The following is a 15,626-nucleotide window of genomic DNA, read 5'->3' as shown; positions in this document are numbered from 1 at the left end:
TGCAAGAGCCAATCAAGCCATTCCAGTGGCGAAAGGATGAGCTGTCCATTCAGGCAGATTGCCTGTTGTGGAGTAACCGCGTAGTGCTACCCAAAAAGGGGCAGGGAGACGTTCATCTCGGATCTCCACAGCACACACTCTGGTATAGTAATGATGAAAGCGATAGCCAGATCCCACGTGTGGTGGCCCGGTATCGACTCTGACTTAGAGTCCTGTGTACGGCAATGCAGCGTGCGTGCTCAGTTGAGCAACGCGCCCAGAGAGTAACCACTAAGTTTGTGGTCCTGGCCCTCCAGACCATGGTCGAGGATCCATGTCGACTATGTGGGCCCGGTTCTCGGTAAAATGTTCCTGGTGGTGTGGATGCTTTTTCAAAATGGATTGAATGTGAAATAATGTCGGGAAGCACTGCCATCGCCACCATTGAAAGCCTGAGGGCCATGTTTGCCACCCACAACCTGCCTGACATACTGGTCAGTGACAACGGGCCATGTTTCACCAGTGCCGAATTTAAAGAATTCATGACCCGCAATGGGATCAAACATGTCACCTCGGCCCCGTTTAAACCAGCCTCCAATGGGCAGGCAGAGCGGGCAGTACAAACCATCAAACAGAGCCTTAAACGAGTCACAGAAGGCTCACTCCAAACCCGCCTGTCCCGAGTACTGCTCAGGTACCGCACGAGACCCCACTCACTCACAGGGGTGCCCCCGGCTGAGCTACTCATGAAAAGGACACTTAAAACCAGATTCTCGCTGGTTCACCCCAACCTGCATGATCAGGTAGAGAGCAGGCGGCAGCAACAAAATGTAAACAATGGTCGCGCCACTGTGTCACGGGAAATTGATCTGAATGACCCTGTGTATGTGCTATACCAAGGACATGGACCCAAGTGGATCGCGGGCACGGTGATAGCTAAAGAAGGGAGTAGGGTGTTTGTCGTCAAACTAGACAATGGACAAATTTGCAGAAAACACCTGGACCAAACGAGGCTGTGGTTCACAGACTGCCCTGAACAACCCACAGCAGACACAACCTTTTTCGAGCCCACAACACACCCAAAGGATCAACGACACCACCCCGGACCAGGAACTCGAACCCATCACACCCAACAGCCCAGCAAGGCCAGGCTCACCCAGCAGCCCTGCAGGGCCCACAACACGCCAGCCCAGCGAGGGCACAGCCAACACACCAGAACAGACATTTGTACCGAGGCGGTCCACCAGGGAAAGAAAGGCTCCCGATCGCCTCACCTTGTAAATAGTTTTCATTTTGACTTTGGGGGGGGGAAGTGATGTTGTGTATCTGTAAAGCATGCAATCCCATGTTCCGCCACCAGGGAGCTCATCCCCTGAAGTCCCAAGGGATCCCAGCATCCCTTGGGAGCACTGTATATAAGCTGGCTCCTAAGGCCTGTTCCTCACTCTGGAGTGTCTTAATAAAGACTGAGATCACTGTTACTTTAACCTCCCTGTGTGCAGCCTCATCTGTGTTAGGAACACAATAGTTGGAAGCGCCATCTTTCGGATGAGACGTTAAACCGAGACCCCGTCTGCCCTCTCAGGTGCACGTAAAAGATCCCAGGGCACTATTCCGAAGAAGAGCTGGGGAGTTCTCCCCGGTATCCTGGCCAATATTTATCCCTCAATCACGTTGCTGTTTGTGGGAGCTTGCTGTGTGCAAATTGGTTGCCGCGTTTCCTACATTGCAACAGTGATTACAGTTGAAGAAAAAAATCACTGAATTGACTATATAGCGTTTTAGGGCATCACGAGATTGTGAAAGACACTGTATAAATGCAAGTGCTGTAGATGCTTCATATTATGTCCTGGAAATCCAAATGGATTCGTGATTCAAGTAGACAATGGTATCGTTACATTGAGTCTACAGCACATAAACAGGCCATTCGGCTCAACAGGTCTGTGCCGGTGTTTATGCTCCACACGAGCCTCCTCCCACCCCTCTTCATCTCACCCCATCAGCATCCCTTTTCCCCTCTTGTGTTTATCTCGCTTCCCCTTAAATGCATCTATACTACTACACTACTCGCCTCAAACAATCCTTGTGGTAGCGAGTTTTGTTAATTCCTGGATTCTTTTACTTCAATCTGGTTCAGTAAAATTACTGAGTCGAATACCTCTTGTGCTTTGAACAAAGCAGTCTTTATTACCGGCCAGTAAGACCTATCAGACAGAAGATATACTCTCTGGATAGAGCGTACACACTCCCTACGGATAGGTGAAGTTACATCGTAAAGCGTTAATAGTTATACAGTTTTGAAATCAGATAACAAAATACAAATGGATTGACAGTCTAACTCAGCCACTCATTAGTCAATCTATATGAGATGTTCTTCTTGAAAGCTCAAGTATTGCCTCCAAATGTTTCAATCTAATGGTGTGACTATTTACTGAGACCTTGCAATTCTGCAGATGTATTTCATGTTACAATTATATATTATTGGCAGGATTAGTGACTTGAAACCTTGAGACAGACTGTTAGCTATGCTGATGTTGCACTATTTGCAATCTGACATTCTCCCAGCTATTCTTCCATGGCTTATACATTTTCATATATCCCGTTTACTTTACTGTCCTTAATTCCATATATTCCGTTCAGATATCCACATCCCCCCTTTTATCATTCTATGATAACATTTAGGATCATTCTATGAGTATTGCATTGTTGAGTAGTTCTCTAGTTTGTTGGATCATAACCCGGGAACCCTTGACCACAAGAGGGTCTGCTAACCTTGTCATTGCTTTACAGCAGAGGTTAAGGCAACCAACAATCAAACAGCAGGTAATTATTATGATGAGAACAATTGCCCCATGTATTAGATAGGATCTCCAAGATCCACCCAGAAACCAATCAAACCTGAGAAGTTCTTTTGCTGGTGTGGATAACTTTTTCACCTCCCTCCTTATGTGATCGGCAAGGTGGGTTATGTTTTCTGAACTATCAGGAATGTAAGTGCAACATTCAGATCCTATCAGGGCACACGTTCCCCCTTTCTCAGCTAACAGGTAATCGAGGGCCATTCGGTTTTATAAGGCTACGGTCCTTATCGCTACCATTTCAGCTGTGATGCCCTCCAGAGCCTCAGCAGTGCGGTTAGCTACCTGTTCCAATATCGTTTCTTTGAATCCATCTAACAGTCTCAGTTAGGGTCAGTGGAACGGTGCGCAAAGGAATTCCCCCTTTGGAATGTATAGGGATATGTGAACACACCCAGCATCTAGTGAAGTGTCCTTTTTCTGCATAAACGTAAGACATATACAAAAAGGTGTTTACATGGAGCTCTCGCCTTTGTCTTCCTTCCCGTGCACCAAAACTGTCATATATCAACACTATTATGCAGACAGTAGCATACAGACACAGTCTCGTCTTATAAATAGTCCAATTATTTAGCTGATAAAAAGAGTTCTGTTTTCACATTTCCCTTCAGGTCTCCGTCAGTGTATTTGGCTGTCTGACAGGTAAGAGTTCAAACTGATCCTCCTTCAACTGCCTTGTTCAGCTATAGGGAGGAGGAGATCTGGAACAGAAACAGGAATTAGACTAACCAGCAAAATTTGTTTAAATAGTGATGAGCTTGCAGTGGTGCAGGTGAACCCAGGCACTTTTCCCCTCAACCTTGGCTGCAGTGGGGGTAGTGAGTGACACCTAAAAAGGCCCCTCCTATTGTGGCTCTAATCCCTTCCGAATCCATACTTCCCTGGTGCCACGAGGGACAATTCGGGTAAAACTGGGAGGTCGAGGTGAGCATCTTGAACCTGGTTGTGAACTAGTCGCAGAGCCTGAGTCAGAGAAAGAACATAGGTGGTCATCAGTCTAGCTGAGATCTCATATCTAGGAACAATTTCCCTCATTAACACCTTAACAACAGTCTGAGTCTTATTGTCCAGGTTAGGGTAGGCTTCAATCCATCTGCTAAACACATCTACTATTACTAACACATATCTGTAACACTGAACTTTTTGCAACTCAATGTAGTCCAACTGAAATGTCTCAAAGGGACCTTCGGGTAGGGGCGTTTTACCCCAATCACAGGGGACTCCCTTCCCTGGATTATGTTGCTGGCCAACCAGGCAACGACTACTGATGTTCTGGGTGAGCGCCTGGAGTTTAGGGTGCCACCAAGTAGCCAAAAGTGTGTCACTCGTGGTCCTTGCTCCACAATGAGTAGCAAAATGCAGACATTCTATAACCCATGAGGCCAACTCGTCAGACATGCAAGTCTGTTCCGCGGGAGTGGTCCAGAGTTTAGAAACATTGTCATAAGTACATGCATAATATTTCCACAACAGTTTATCTTTTTCAGGAGCGTCCCCCTGTGCTTTTATAACATCTTGGTTGGCATTGGTTTTTCCGAGGCTAACTTATCCTTCGCAGGATTTTTAGTCTGACTCATAATTTTGGGCACTACCATCTGTTGGTCACGAGAGGCCTGTTTGGCCTCTTGGTCAGGACAACGATTCCCTATATCAACCAGAGAATTTCCGGTAGTGTGGGCGGTACATTTGACAATGGCAATGCGTTTGGGGAACATGAGGGCTTGCAACAAATCAGATACTAACTGTTTGAGATATCTCATTCCCCTGTGAGGTTAGGAATCCCCTATTTTTCCATAATTGTCCGAAATCATAGGCCACCCCAAAGGCATACCGAGAGTCGGTATAGATATTGACTTTGAGATCTTTGGGCAAGATACAGGCTCGGGTGAGGGCGAATAGTTCAGCTTGTTGAGCAGAATAGGCGGTTTCAAAGCAGCAGATTCCAAGACCTGATTCTCCTGGTTTACTATGGCGTATCCTGAGATTCGTGTATCTTCTGGATTAATAGAAGTACTTCCGTGAACAAACATAAACAATCATGACTGGGTTCTTCCTCATCTTGGGGTGGCTCAGTAAGAATACAGTCTGGATCTTCCATCAACTAAATCTTCCCTGACTGATGTGGCCTCTTAAATTAAAGATAAGCAATCATGACTGGGTTCTTCCTCATCTTGGGGTGGCTCAGTAAGAAAACAGGCCGGATTAATTGCAGTACAGTGCCGAAAGGTCAGTTTAGGATTGCCTGTGATTTCAGTGGGTTCTGTCGGATAGAGGGCCAGTCCACATTGCCCTGCACTGGGATCTCAATTAATGGGAGTATAACCCACTTGGGAGGGGTCCTCTGCCCACACATGAGGATCCACATAGTCAGGTATGTCCGAGCCAGTATGATGCTGTAGAGTCGTTAAGACCTTCTCGGGGTCCCCATGAAATTGGACTGTTCGACCATGTTTTACGATTTGCACATCCCGGATGGTAGGGTCAGCCTCATCTATGGCCTTGCGTACCATAACTCCCAAATCTTTAGCATGGTGAGGGGCTAATACTTCACGAGCAATATGCGGTGCCATTGTTAGGGGCTGTTTCCACAGATTCTTATCCACTTCCACAAAATCTGCCTCTCTTTCCAGTCCAGTCACTCTAGCCCTTAATAGAATTCCCTTCACTTCCCCTTCGTGATCCTGATAAAAGTTCTGCAGGTCCTGATTCTTTCCACTGGGATCGTATGCTAGGGTCACGTGATAGGGTGCCTGCGGCAGGTCCAGAGACCACCACTGAGGGGTTCTAGTGGTATAATACTGCCGCTTAAGGGTTTCCTGTTTTACAATAATCTCCATACTCCAAATGCAACTGGAATTTACAAAGGAGGTCTCTAGCCATCAAGTTACAGTCCAGATTGGTTGTGATAACAACTCGATGTTCCACCGATTCTTCCTGGTAACCCATTTTAACCGGTTCTGACACTGGGAATGTCGAGATTTGTCCCAGGAATCCTGAAAGTTCCTGTGTTTCAGTAGAAGCAGGGAGTTTAAGCTTTGATTGTACAGAAGACATGAAGGCTCCCGTATCTATCAAAAAGGGTTGCCACTCATTCAGAATGGGTTCGTCGTCCGGGGAGGATCCCTGCACAATCAAGCTGCGTAGTCAATCGGGGGACAATTGACCAAAGGGGTTGTTCTGGGAGAAGTTAGTGTAAGATCCTCCTCTCCCCCCTTGCCCCCCTCCTCTTCCTCCTCTTCCTTTTCCATGCTGACGGTAGGGGCAATTTTTATTCCAATGTCCTTCCTGCCCACAATTAAAACAGTCAATTCCTCTTACCCAGTCCCGGCCTCTTCCCATACCATGCCGGGGACAATAGGGAGGTTTATTAGCAGGGCTCGGGCCATTTGGTTGTTTAGTATAACCGTATCCTTGCTTATCCATCCAATCCTGTATGCAACACTGCGGTTCTATTGATCCTTCCTCCCGAGATGGCTCTTCCTTTCTAGTCACGTATTCAGTCTTGACCCGGGTTGGGGGCGCACCTCCCCCCTCCCCTTTCTTTTTCTGCCAATAATATCTAACTGCCCTTTCCATCTGTCCGGATAGCGTGAGCAATCAAATAGTTGTTTGAAGATCACAGACATCTATAGAAAGGTGGTCTGCAGCTTGTTGTGCATCAGGGTTTGGCATTGGTCTGACAGGGAATTGGTGTCGGGACTTTGGGATCTTGGAAATCATTTCTAGGCCGGAGGATGTTTCAGAGCTGTCTGACTGCTTGACAGTTCTGCGTCTCGATCGGCGGGGGTGTTTGCTATGTCTTTCACAACTTGGACTGGTAGGTTGACTAGAAGATTTACGGGACTGTTTGTGATGTTGAGATATAGTTCTGCCCTTTCGAGTGTGAGATCTGGTCCTTTCGGCTATATTGCCTGTGAACTGGGGATCCGAATCGCTATCAGAGGATGAGGAGTCAGTTTGGGTTTGTTGCTTTGGTGATATGTGGTTGTTCCTAACTCTTTTTACCGGAGTGTTAGGTGGAGGGTGTTGGGAAGAGGACTGGAGCAAGAGGCCAGGGGGTGCGGGAGGCGCCGTTGGGCGCTGAGTCAGTGGCCACTCATCAATTTCATCATCAGCCTCGGTTAACACAAAGCCAGCCATTTTAACTTGTAGTTGATCAATACCTTTCTCAGAGGTCCCAGAGGATCTCTTAGCAAGTTTCTCGTGCGCACATTCATTCTTTTTTTTTAAGACGTCTACAGTTTTAACATGTGTTCCCTCTGTCAATGCAAGTCCTAATTTAATAGCATTTGTTTGCCAACTCGATAGAAGTGATGCATCTTTTAATTTCTGACAATAATGTCGCCAGGTTGCAATTAAATTTTTTTATCCCCTTTTCCTCGTCCCCTTCTCCAAATTAATCCCTGTGCTTTTTTTTTACCTCTACGCTTCTAGTGTGACCTAGAGGCCACTGGTCATCCCCTAATAATTTGTTTCAAGGCTCCTGATAATTTTCTAAAGTCTTCAGCTCTTTCAGGGAATTCCTCACATAGCTTTTGTAGCGGATTATCCGCATCCGTGGTTTTATCCAACTGATTACCCATTTTCACACTGCCCCTCGTATTACTGTGTCGCTACGCGTTCGTGTCGTCATGCAATTTAAACAAACTTAAAAATAGACACAGACTTTACAGAACTAACACTGACTTTAACTAACTCCAAATAACCAAACTTTACTAATGCTAACACTTACCTGCGTCGCCGCGCGGTTCGCGTCGCCGCGTGATTTCAATACTAAACTACCACGTCGCCTCGCAGTTCACGTCGCCGCGCAATCCGCGTTGCCTCGCAGTTCACGTCGCCGCGCAATCCGCGTCGACCCGTGGCTCGCGTCGCCGCGCGAGTTAAGATACTTTAAACTTTAAAAGATAAACAAGGACTTCTAACATTTACCCGCGTCGCCGCGCGGTTCGCGTCGCCGCGTGATTTACAAAATAGACAAAGACTTCTAACACTTACCCACGTCGCCGCGCGGTTCACGTCGCCGCGCGATTTCAATACTTAAAACTTTACTTAAAACTCTAAACACTTTAAAACTTACAGACTTACTGCCATTAGCACTGACTTTCGCGATTCGCGTTGCTGCGCCTCTGCGTCACTACGCGTCGGCGTCACTGCGCGTTTACGTCACCGCGCGTCTATGTCACTGCGCGTTGACGTCACTGCGCGTTCGCTTCACTGCGCGTTTACGTCACTGCGCGTTCGCTTCGGCCCTACCTTCCGAGTTGCTGCGGGGGTTTTTTTTTTAAATTCAATCAGAGCCTAGACGGGCCAAGTGATATACAAGGTTGACGTCGTACCTGAGTTGAACACCTATCTTCTATTTAAATCCCCATTTTATTCCCTGTGAGCCTAATTTTCTAATTTTGATTTCTTATGAGCCTCAATTAATTTCTTTTAGTCTCCAAATTTCCATATCCTTTCGCGTCACTGCGCAGTTTAAATCCAATCAGTCAATGAAAGCCCTAATTTAATGGAGTTTTTCTGCCAACTGGACAGGAGTGATGTATTTAAAATCTCAGAACATTTTTTTTCTTTCGGCACCTATTTAGTACGTTACTTTTTTTATAACTAGAGAGAAGTCTGGCACGTAGGCTGTGGACTGCTTTTCGTTATCTCAATTGTTCCAGCCTCAAGGTCGTGTTATTTAATATAATTTTTTTTTTTAAATCCTTTTGAATCCATCTCAGTTGTTTTGCTGTGCCTTCTCTGAATGTTTGCTTTCAACAAGTTTTTCTTTTTTTTTAACCACCGGGACCATGTAATTTTTTCTTTTTTAACAAATCTATCCTTTGGGCATTTCCTGGCTCCGCAACTTATCATCCGAATATACGTAATTCAATAAGGTTCACACTCTTAAACTTCCCACATACAGGACAACACTATGAAGGGTTAAAACAAACTTTCATTCTGTTTGAGATAAAACAAACCACAACTCCCCGGCTTTTTTTTTTACAGTAAAAGTCACAGAAGCATTTCTCATTTAAACAGACATTCACAAGAGTCTCTTTTCTTTCCTATTAATTTTTTTTGGATCCATGATTGATCATCTATCCCTATCTAGCTCTAACTATCTTTCCAAGTCGCCGCTTGGTTTGCGTCATCGCGCAATTTCCCTATCTCTATCCCTATTCTAAGTTTGAAAGGTATTCACCAGATTGTCCCAGATCTCGTTCAGACACTACCTGAGAACCAGCGCGTGGCTAAACTTTCCTCAGACTTTTGAAACCGGGGGAAACTGGAGCAGTATTGAAATCATACTCACTCCAGTGGCCATTTTCCCCTCGTCTCGTCCAAGGACAGTCTGGCTCTTAATTCGCAAGTTTTCGGCAGTCGTCCGTTGAGATCCCACTTCTGACACCAAATGTTAATTCCTGGATTCTTTTACTTCAATCTGGTTCAGTAAAATTACTGAGTCGAATATCTCTTGTGCTTTGAACAAAGCAGTCTTTATTACCGGCCAGTAAGACCTATCAGACAGAAGATATACTCTCTGGATAGAGCGTACACACTCCCTACGGATAGGTGAAGTTACATCGTAAAGCGTTAATAGTTATACAGTTTTGAAATCAGATAACAAAATACAAATGGATTGACAGTCTAACTCAGCCACTCATTAGTCAATCTATATGAGATGTTCTTCTTGAAAGCTCAAGTATTGCCTCCAAATGTTTCAATCTAATGGTGTGACTATTTACTGAGACCTTGCAATTCTGCAGATGTATTTCATGTTACAATTATATATTATTGGCAGGATTAGTGACTTGAAACCTTGAGACAGACTGTTAGCTATGCTGATGTTGCACTATTTGCAATCTGACATTCTCCCAGCTATTCTTCCATGGCTTATACATTTTCATATATCCCGTTTACTTTACTGTCCTTAATTCCATATATTCCGTTCAGATATCCACATCCCCCCTTTTATCATTCTATGATAACATTTAGGATCATTCTATGAGTATTGCATTGTTGAGTAGTTCTCTAGTTTGTTGGATCATAACCCGGGAACCCTTGACCACAAGAGGGTCTGCTAACCTTGTCATTGCTTTACAGCAGAGGTTAAGGCAACCAACAATCAAACAGCAGGTAATTATTATGATGAGAACAATTGCCCCATGTATTAGATAGGATCTCCAAGATCCACCCAGAAACCAATCAAACCTGAGAAGTTCTTTTGCTGGTGTGGATAACTTTTTCACCTCCCTCCTTATGTGATCGGCAAGGTGGGTTATGTTTTCTGAACTATCAGGAATGTAAGTGCAACATTCAGATCCTATCAGGGCACACGTTCCCCCTTTCTCAGCTAACAGGTAATCGAGGGCCATTCGGTTTTATAAGGCTACGGTCCTTATCGCTACCATTTCAGCTGTGATGCCCTCCAGAGCCTCAGCAGTGCGGTTAGCTACCTGTTCCAATATCGTTTCTTTGAATCCATCTAACAGTCTCAGTTAGGGTCAGTGGAACGGTGCGCAAAGGAATTCCCCCTTTGGAATGTATAGGGATATGTGAACACACCCAGCATCTAGTGAAGTGTCCTTTTTCTGCATAAACGTAAGACATATACAAAAAGGTGTTTACATGGAGCTCTCGCCTTTGTCTTCCTTCCCGTGCACCAAAACTGTCATATATCAACACTATTATGCAGACAGTAGCATACAGACACAGTCTCGTCTTATAAATAGTCCAATTATTTAGCTGATAAAAAGAGTTCTGTTTTCACATTTCCCTTCAGGTCTCCGTCAGTGTATTTGGCTGTCTGACAGGTAAGAGTTCAAACTGATCCTCCTTCAACTGCCTTGTTCAGCTATAGGGAGGAGGAGATCTGGAACAGAAACAGGAATTAGACTAACCAGCAAAATTTGTTTAAATAGTGATGAGCTTGCAGTGGTGCAGGTGAACCCAGGCACTTTTCCCCTCAACCTTGGCTGCAGTGGGGGTAGTGAGTGACACCTAAAAAGGCCCCTCCTATTGTGGCTCTAATCCCTTCCGAATCCATACTTCCCTGGTGCCACGAGGGACAATTCGGGTAAAACTGGGAGGTCGAGGTGAGCATCTTGAACCTGGTTGTGAACTAGTCGCAGAGCCTGAGTCAGAGAAAGAACATAGGTGGTCATCAGTCTAGCTGAGATCTCATATCTAGGAACAATTTCCCTCATTAACACCTTAACAACAGTCTGAGTCTTATTGTCCAGGTTAGGGTAGGCTTCAATCCATCTGCTAAACACATCTACTATTACTAACACATATCTGTAACACTGAACTTTTTGCAACTCAATGTAGTCCAACTGAAATGTCTCAAAGGGACCTTCGGGTAGGGGCGTTTTACCCCAATCACAGGGGACTCCCTTCCCTGGATTATGTTGCTGGCCAACCAGGCAACGACTACTGATGTTCTGGGTGAGCGCCTGGAGTTTAGGGTGCCACCAAGTAGCCAAAAGTGTGTCACTCGTGGTCCTTGCTCCACAATGAGTAGCAAAATGCAGACATTCTATAACCCATGAGGCCAACTCGTCAGACATGCAAGTCTGTTCCGCGGGAGTGGTCCAGAGTTTAGAAACATTGTCATAAGTACATGCATAATATTTCCACAACAGTTTATCTTTTTCAGGAGCGTCCCCCTGTGCTTTTATAACATCTTGGTTGGCATTGGTTTTTCCGAGGCTAACTTATCCTTCGCAGGATTTTTAGTCTGACTCATAATTTTGGGCACTACCATCTGTTGGTCACGAGAGGCCTGTTTGGCCTCTTGGTCAGGACAACGATTCCCTATATCAACCAGAGAATTTCCGGTAGTGTGGGCGGTACATTTGACAATGGCAATGCGTTTGGGGAACATGAGGGCTTGCAACAAATCAGATACTAACTGTTTGAGATATCTCATTCCCCTGTGAGGTTAGGAATCCCCTATTTTTCCATAATTGTCCGAAATCATAGGCCACCCCAAAGGCATACCGAGAGTCGGTATAGATATTGACTTTGAGATCTTTGGGCAAGATACAGGCTCGGGTGAGGGCGAATAGTTCAGCTTGTTGAGCAGAATAGGCGGTTTCAAAGCAGCAGATTCCAAGACCTGATTCTCCTGGTTTACTATGGCGTATCCTGAGATTCGTGTATCTTCTGGATTAATAGAAGTACTTCCGTGAACAAACATAAACAATCATGACTGGGTTCTTCCTCATCTTGGGGTGGCTCAGTAAGAATACAGTCTGGATCTTCCATCAACTAAATCTTCCCTGACTGATGTGGCCTCTTAAATTAAAGATAAGCAATCATGACTGGGTTCTTCCTCATCTTGGGGTGGCTCAGTAAGAAAACAGGCCGGATTAATTGCAGTACAGTGCCGAAAGGTCAGTTTAGGATTGCCTGTGATTTCAGTGGGTTCTGTCGGATAGAGGGCCAGTCCACATTGCCCTGCACTGGGATCTCAATTAATGGGAGTATAACCCACTTGGGAGGGGTCCTCTGCCCACACATGAGGATCCACATAGTCAGGTATGTCCGAGCCAGTATGATGCTGTAGAGTCGTTAAGACCTTCTCGGGGTCCCCATGAAATTGGACTGTTCGACCATGTTTTACGATTTGCACATCCCGGATGGTAGGGTCAGCCTCATCTATGGCCTTGCGTACCATAACTCCCAAATCTTTAGCATGGTGAGGGGCTAATACTTCACGAGCAATATGCGGTGCCATTGTTAGGGGCTGTTTCCACAGATTCTTATCCACTTCCACAAAATCTGCCTCTCTTTCCAGTCCAGTCACTCTAGCCCTTAATAGAATTCCCTTCACTTCCCCTTCGTGATCCTGATAAAAGTTCTGCAGGTCCTGATTCTTTCCACTGGGATCGTATGCTAGGGTCACGTGATAGGGTGCCTGCGGCAGGTCCAGAGACCACCACTGAGGGGTTCTAGTGGTATAATACTGCCGCTTAAGGGTTTCCTGTTTTACAATAATCTCCATACTCCAAATGCAACTGGAATTTACAAAGGAGGTCTCTAGCCATCAAGTTACAGTCCAGATTGGTTGTGATAACAACTCGATGTTCCACCGATTCTTCCTGGTAACCCATTTTAACCGGTTCTGACACTGGGAATGTCGAGATTTGTCCCAGGAATCCTGAAAGTTCCTGTGTTTCAGTAGAAGCAGGGAGTTTAAGCTTTGATTGTACAGAAGACATGAAGGCTCCCGTATCTATCAAAAAGGGTTGCCACTCATTCAGAATGGGTTCGTCGTCCGGGGAGGATCCCTGCACAATCAAGCTGCGTAGTCAATCGGGGGACAATTGACCAAAGGGGTTGTTCTGGGAGAAGTTAGTGTAAGATCCTCCTCTCCCCCCTTGCCCCCCTCCTCTTCCTCCTCTTCCTTTTCCATGCTGACGGTAGGGGCAATTTTTATTCCAATGTCCTTCCTGCCCACAATTAAAACAGTCAATTCCTCTTACCCAGTCCCGGCCTCTTCCCATACCATGCCGGGGACAATAGGGAGGTTTATTAGCAGGGCTCGGGCCATTTGGTTGTTTAGTATAACCGTATCCTTGCTTATCCATCCAATCCTGTATGCAACACTGCGGTTCTATTGATCCTTCCTCCCGAGATGGCTCTTCCTTTCTAGTCACGTATTCAGTCTTGACCCGGGTTGGGGGCGCACCTCCCCCCTCCCCTTTCTTTTTCTGCCAATAATATCTAACTGCCCTTTCCATCTGTCCGGATAGCGTGAGCAATCAAATAGTTGTTTGAAGATCACAGACATCTATAGAAAGGTGGTCTGCAGCTTGTTGTGCATCAGGGTTTGGCATTGGTCTGACAGGGAATTGGTGTCGGGACTTTGGGATCTTGGAAATCATTTCTAGGCCGGAGGATGTTTCAGAGCTGTCTGACTGCTTGACAGTTCTGCGTCTCGATCGGCGGGGGTGTTTGCTATGTCTTTCACAACTTGGACTGGTAGGTTGACTAGAAGATTTACGGGACTGTTTGTGATGTTGAGATATAGTTCTGCCCTTTCGAGTGTGAGATCTGGTCCTTTCGGCTATATTGCCTGTGAACTGGGGATCCGAATCGCTATCAGAGGATGAGGAGTCAGTTTGGGTTTGTTGCTTTGGTGATATGTGGTTGTTCCTAACTCTTTTTACCGGAGTGTTAGGTGGAGGGTGTTGGGAAGAGGACTGGAGCAAGAGGCCAGGGGGTGCGGGAGGCGCCGTTGGGCGCTGAGTCAGTGGCCACTCATCAATTTCATCATCAGCCTCGGTTAACACAAAGCCAGCCATTTTAACTTGTAGTTGATCAATACCTTTCTCAGAGGTCCCAGAGGATCTCTTAGCAAGTTTCTCGTGCGCACATTCATTCTTTTTTTTTAAGACGTCTACAGTTTTAACATGTGTTCCCTCTGTCAATGCAAGTCCTAATTTAATAGCATTTGTTTGCCAACTCGATAGAAGTGATGCATCTTTTAATTTCTGACAATAATGTCGCCAGGTTGCAATTAAATTTTTTTATCCCCTTTTCCTCGTCCCCTTCTCCAAATTAATCCCTGTGCTTTTTTTTTACCTCTACGCTTCTAGTGTGACCTAGAGGCCACTGGTCATCCCCTAATAATTTGTTTCAAGGCTCCTGATAATTTTCTAAAGTCTTCAGCTCTTTCAGGGAATTCCTCACATAGCTTTTGTAGCGGATTATCCGCATCCGTGGTTTTATCCAACTGATTACCCATTTTCACACTGCCCCTCGTATTACTGTGTCGCTACGCGTTCGTGTCGTCATGCAATTTAAACAAACTTAAAAATAGACACAGACTTTACAGAACTAACACTGACTTTAACTAACTCCAAATAACCAAACTTTACTAATGCTAACACTTACCTGCGTCGCCGCGCGGTTCGCGTCGCCGCGTGATTTCAATACTAAACTACCACGTCGCCTCGCAGTTCACGTCGCCGCGCAATCCGCGTTGCCTCGCAGTTCACGTCGCCGCGCAATCCGCGTCGACCCGTGGCTCGCGTCGCCGCGCGAGTTAAGATACTTTAAACTTTAAAAGATAAACAAGGACTTCTAACATTTACCCGCGTCGCCGCGCGGTTCGCGTCGCCGCGTGATTTACAAAATAGACAAAGACTTCTAACACTTACCCACGTCGCCGCGCGGTTCACGTCGCCGCGCGATTTCAATACTTAAAACTTTACTTAAAACTCTAAACACTTTAAAACTTACAGACTTACTGCCATTAGCACTGACTTTCGCGATTCGCGTTGCTGCGCCTCTGCGTCACTACGCGTCGGCGTCACTGCGCGTTTACGTCACCGCGCGTCTATGTCACTGCGCGTTGACGTCACTGCGCGTTCGCTTCACTGCGCGTTTACGTCACTGCGCGTTCGCTTCGGCCCTACCTTCCGAGTTGCTGCGGGGGTTTTTTTTTTAAATTCAATCAGAGCCTAGACGGGCCAAGTGATATACAAGGTTGACGTCGTACCTGAGTTGAACACCTATCTTCTATTTAAATCCCCATTTTATTCCCTGTGAGCCTAATTTTCTAATTTTGATTTCTTATGAGCCTCAATTAATTTCTTTTAGTCTCCAAATTTCCATATCCTTTCGCGTCACTGCGCAGTTTAAATCCAATCAGTCAATGAAAGCCCTAATTTAATGGAGTTTTTCTGCCAACTGGACAGGAGTGATGTATTTAAAATCTCAGAACATTTTTTTTCTTTCGGCACCTATTTAGTACGTTACTTTTTTTATAACTAGAGAGAAGTCTGG

The 15,626-nt window shown here is 45.6% G+C and overlaps 2 long non-coding RNA genes across 2 annotated transcripts; both read right to left on the bottom strand.

Annotated features, from left to right (window-relative positions):
• Nucleotides 1-2,140: 2,140 nt before the first annotated feature.
• Nucleotides 2,141-7,966, bottom strand: LOC139277642 (uncharacterized). Its single transcript, XR_011596125.1, has 2 exons — nt 7,926-7,966; nt 2,141-3,538 (listed from the first exon to the last, which is right to left on the bottom strand). It is a non-coding gene; the product is annotated as an uncharacterized lncRNA (long non-coding RNA).
• A 1,337-nt stretch (nt 7,967-9,303) lies between these two features.
• LOC139277641 (uncharacterized) lies at nt 9,304-15,129 on the bottom strand. Its single transcript, XR_011596124.1, has 2 exons — nt 15,089-15,129; nt 9,304-10,701 (listed from the first exon to the last, which is right to left on the bottom strand). It is a non-coding gene; the product is annotated as an uncharacterized lncRNA (long non-coding RNA).
• Between the last annotated feature and the right edge of the window lie 497 nt (nt 15,130-15,626).

The sequence above is a fragment of the Pristiophorus japonicus genome, chromosome 12 (genome assembly GCF_044704955.1).
Source record: "Pristiophorus japonicus isolate sPriJap1 chromosome 12, sPriJap1.hap1, whole genome shotgun sequence".
Classification (NCBI taxonomy): domain Eukaryota; kingdom Metazoa; phylum Chordata; class Chondrichthyes; family Pristiophoridae; genus Pristiophorus; species Pristiophorus japonicus.
The sequence above is the reverse complement of the archived record's forward strand: the minus strand, read 5'-3'. Positions and strand labels throughout refer to the sequence as shown.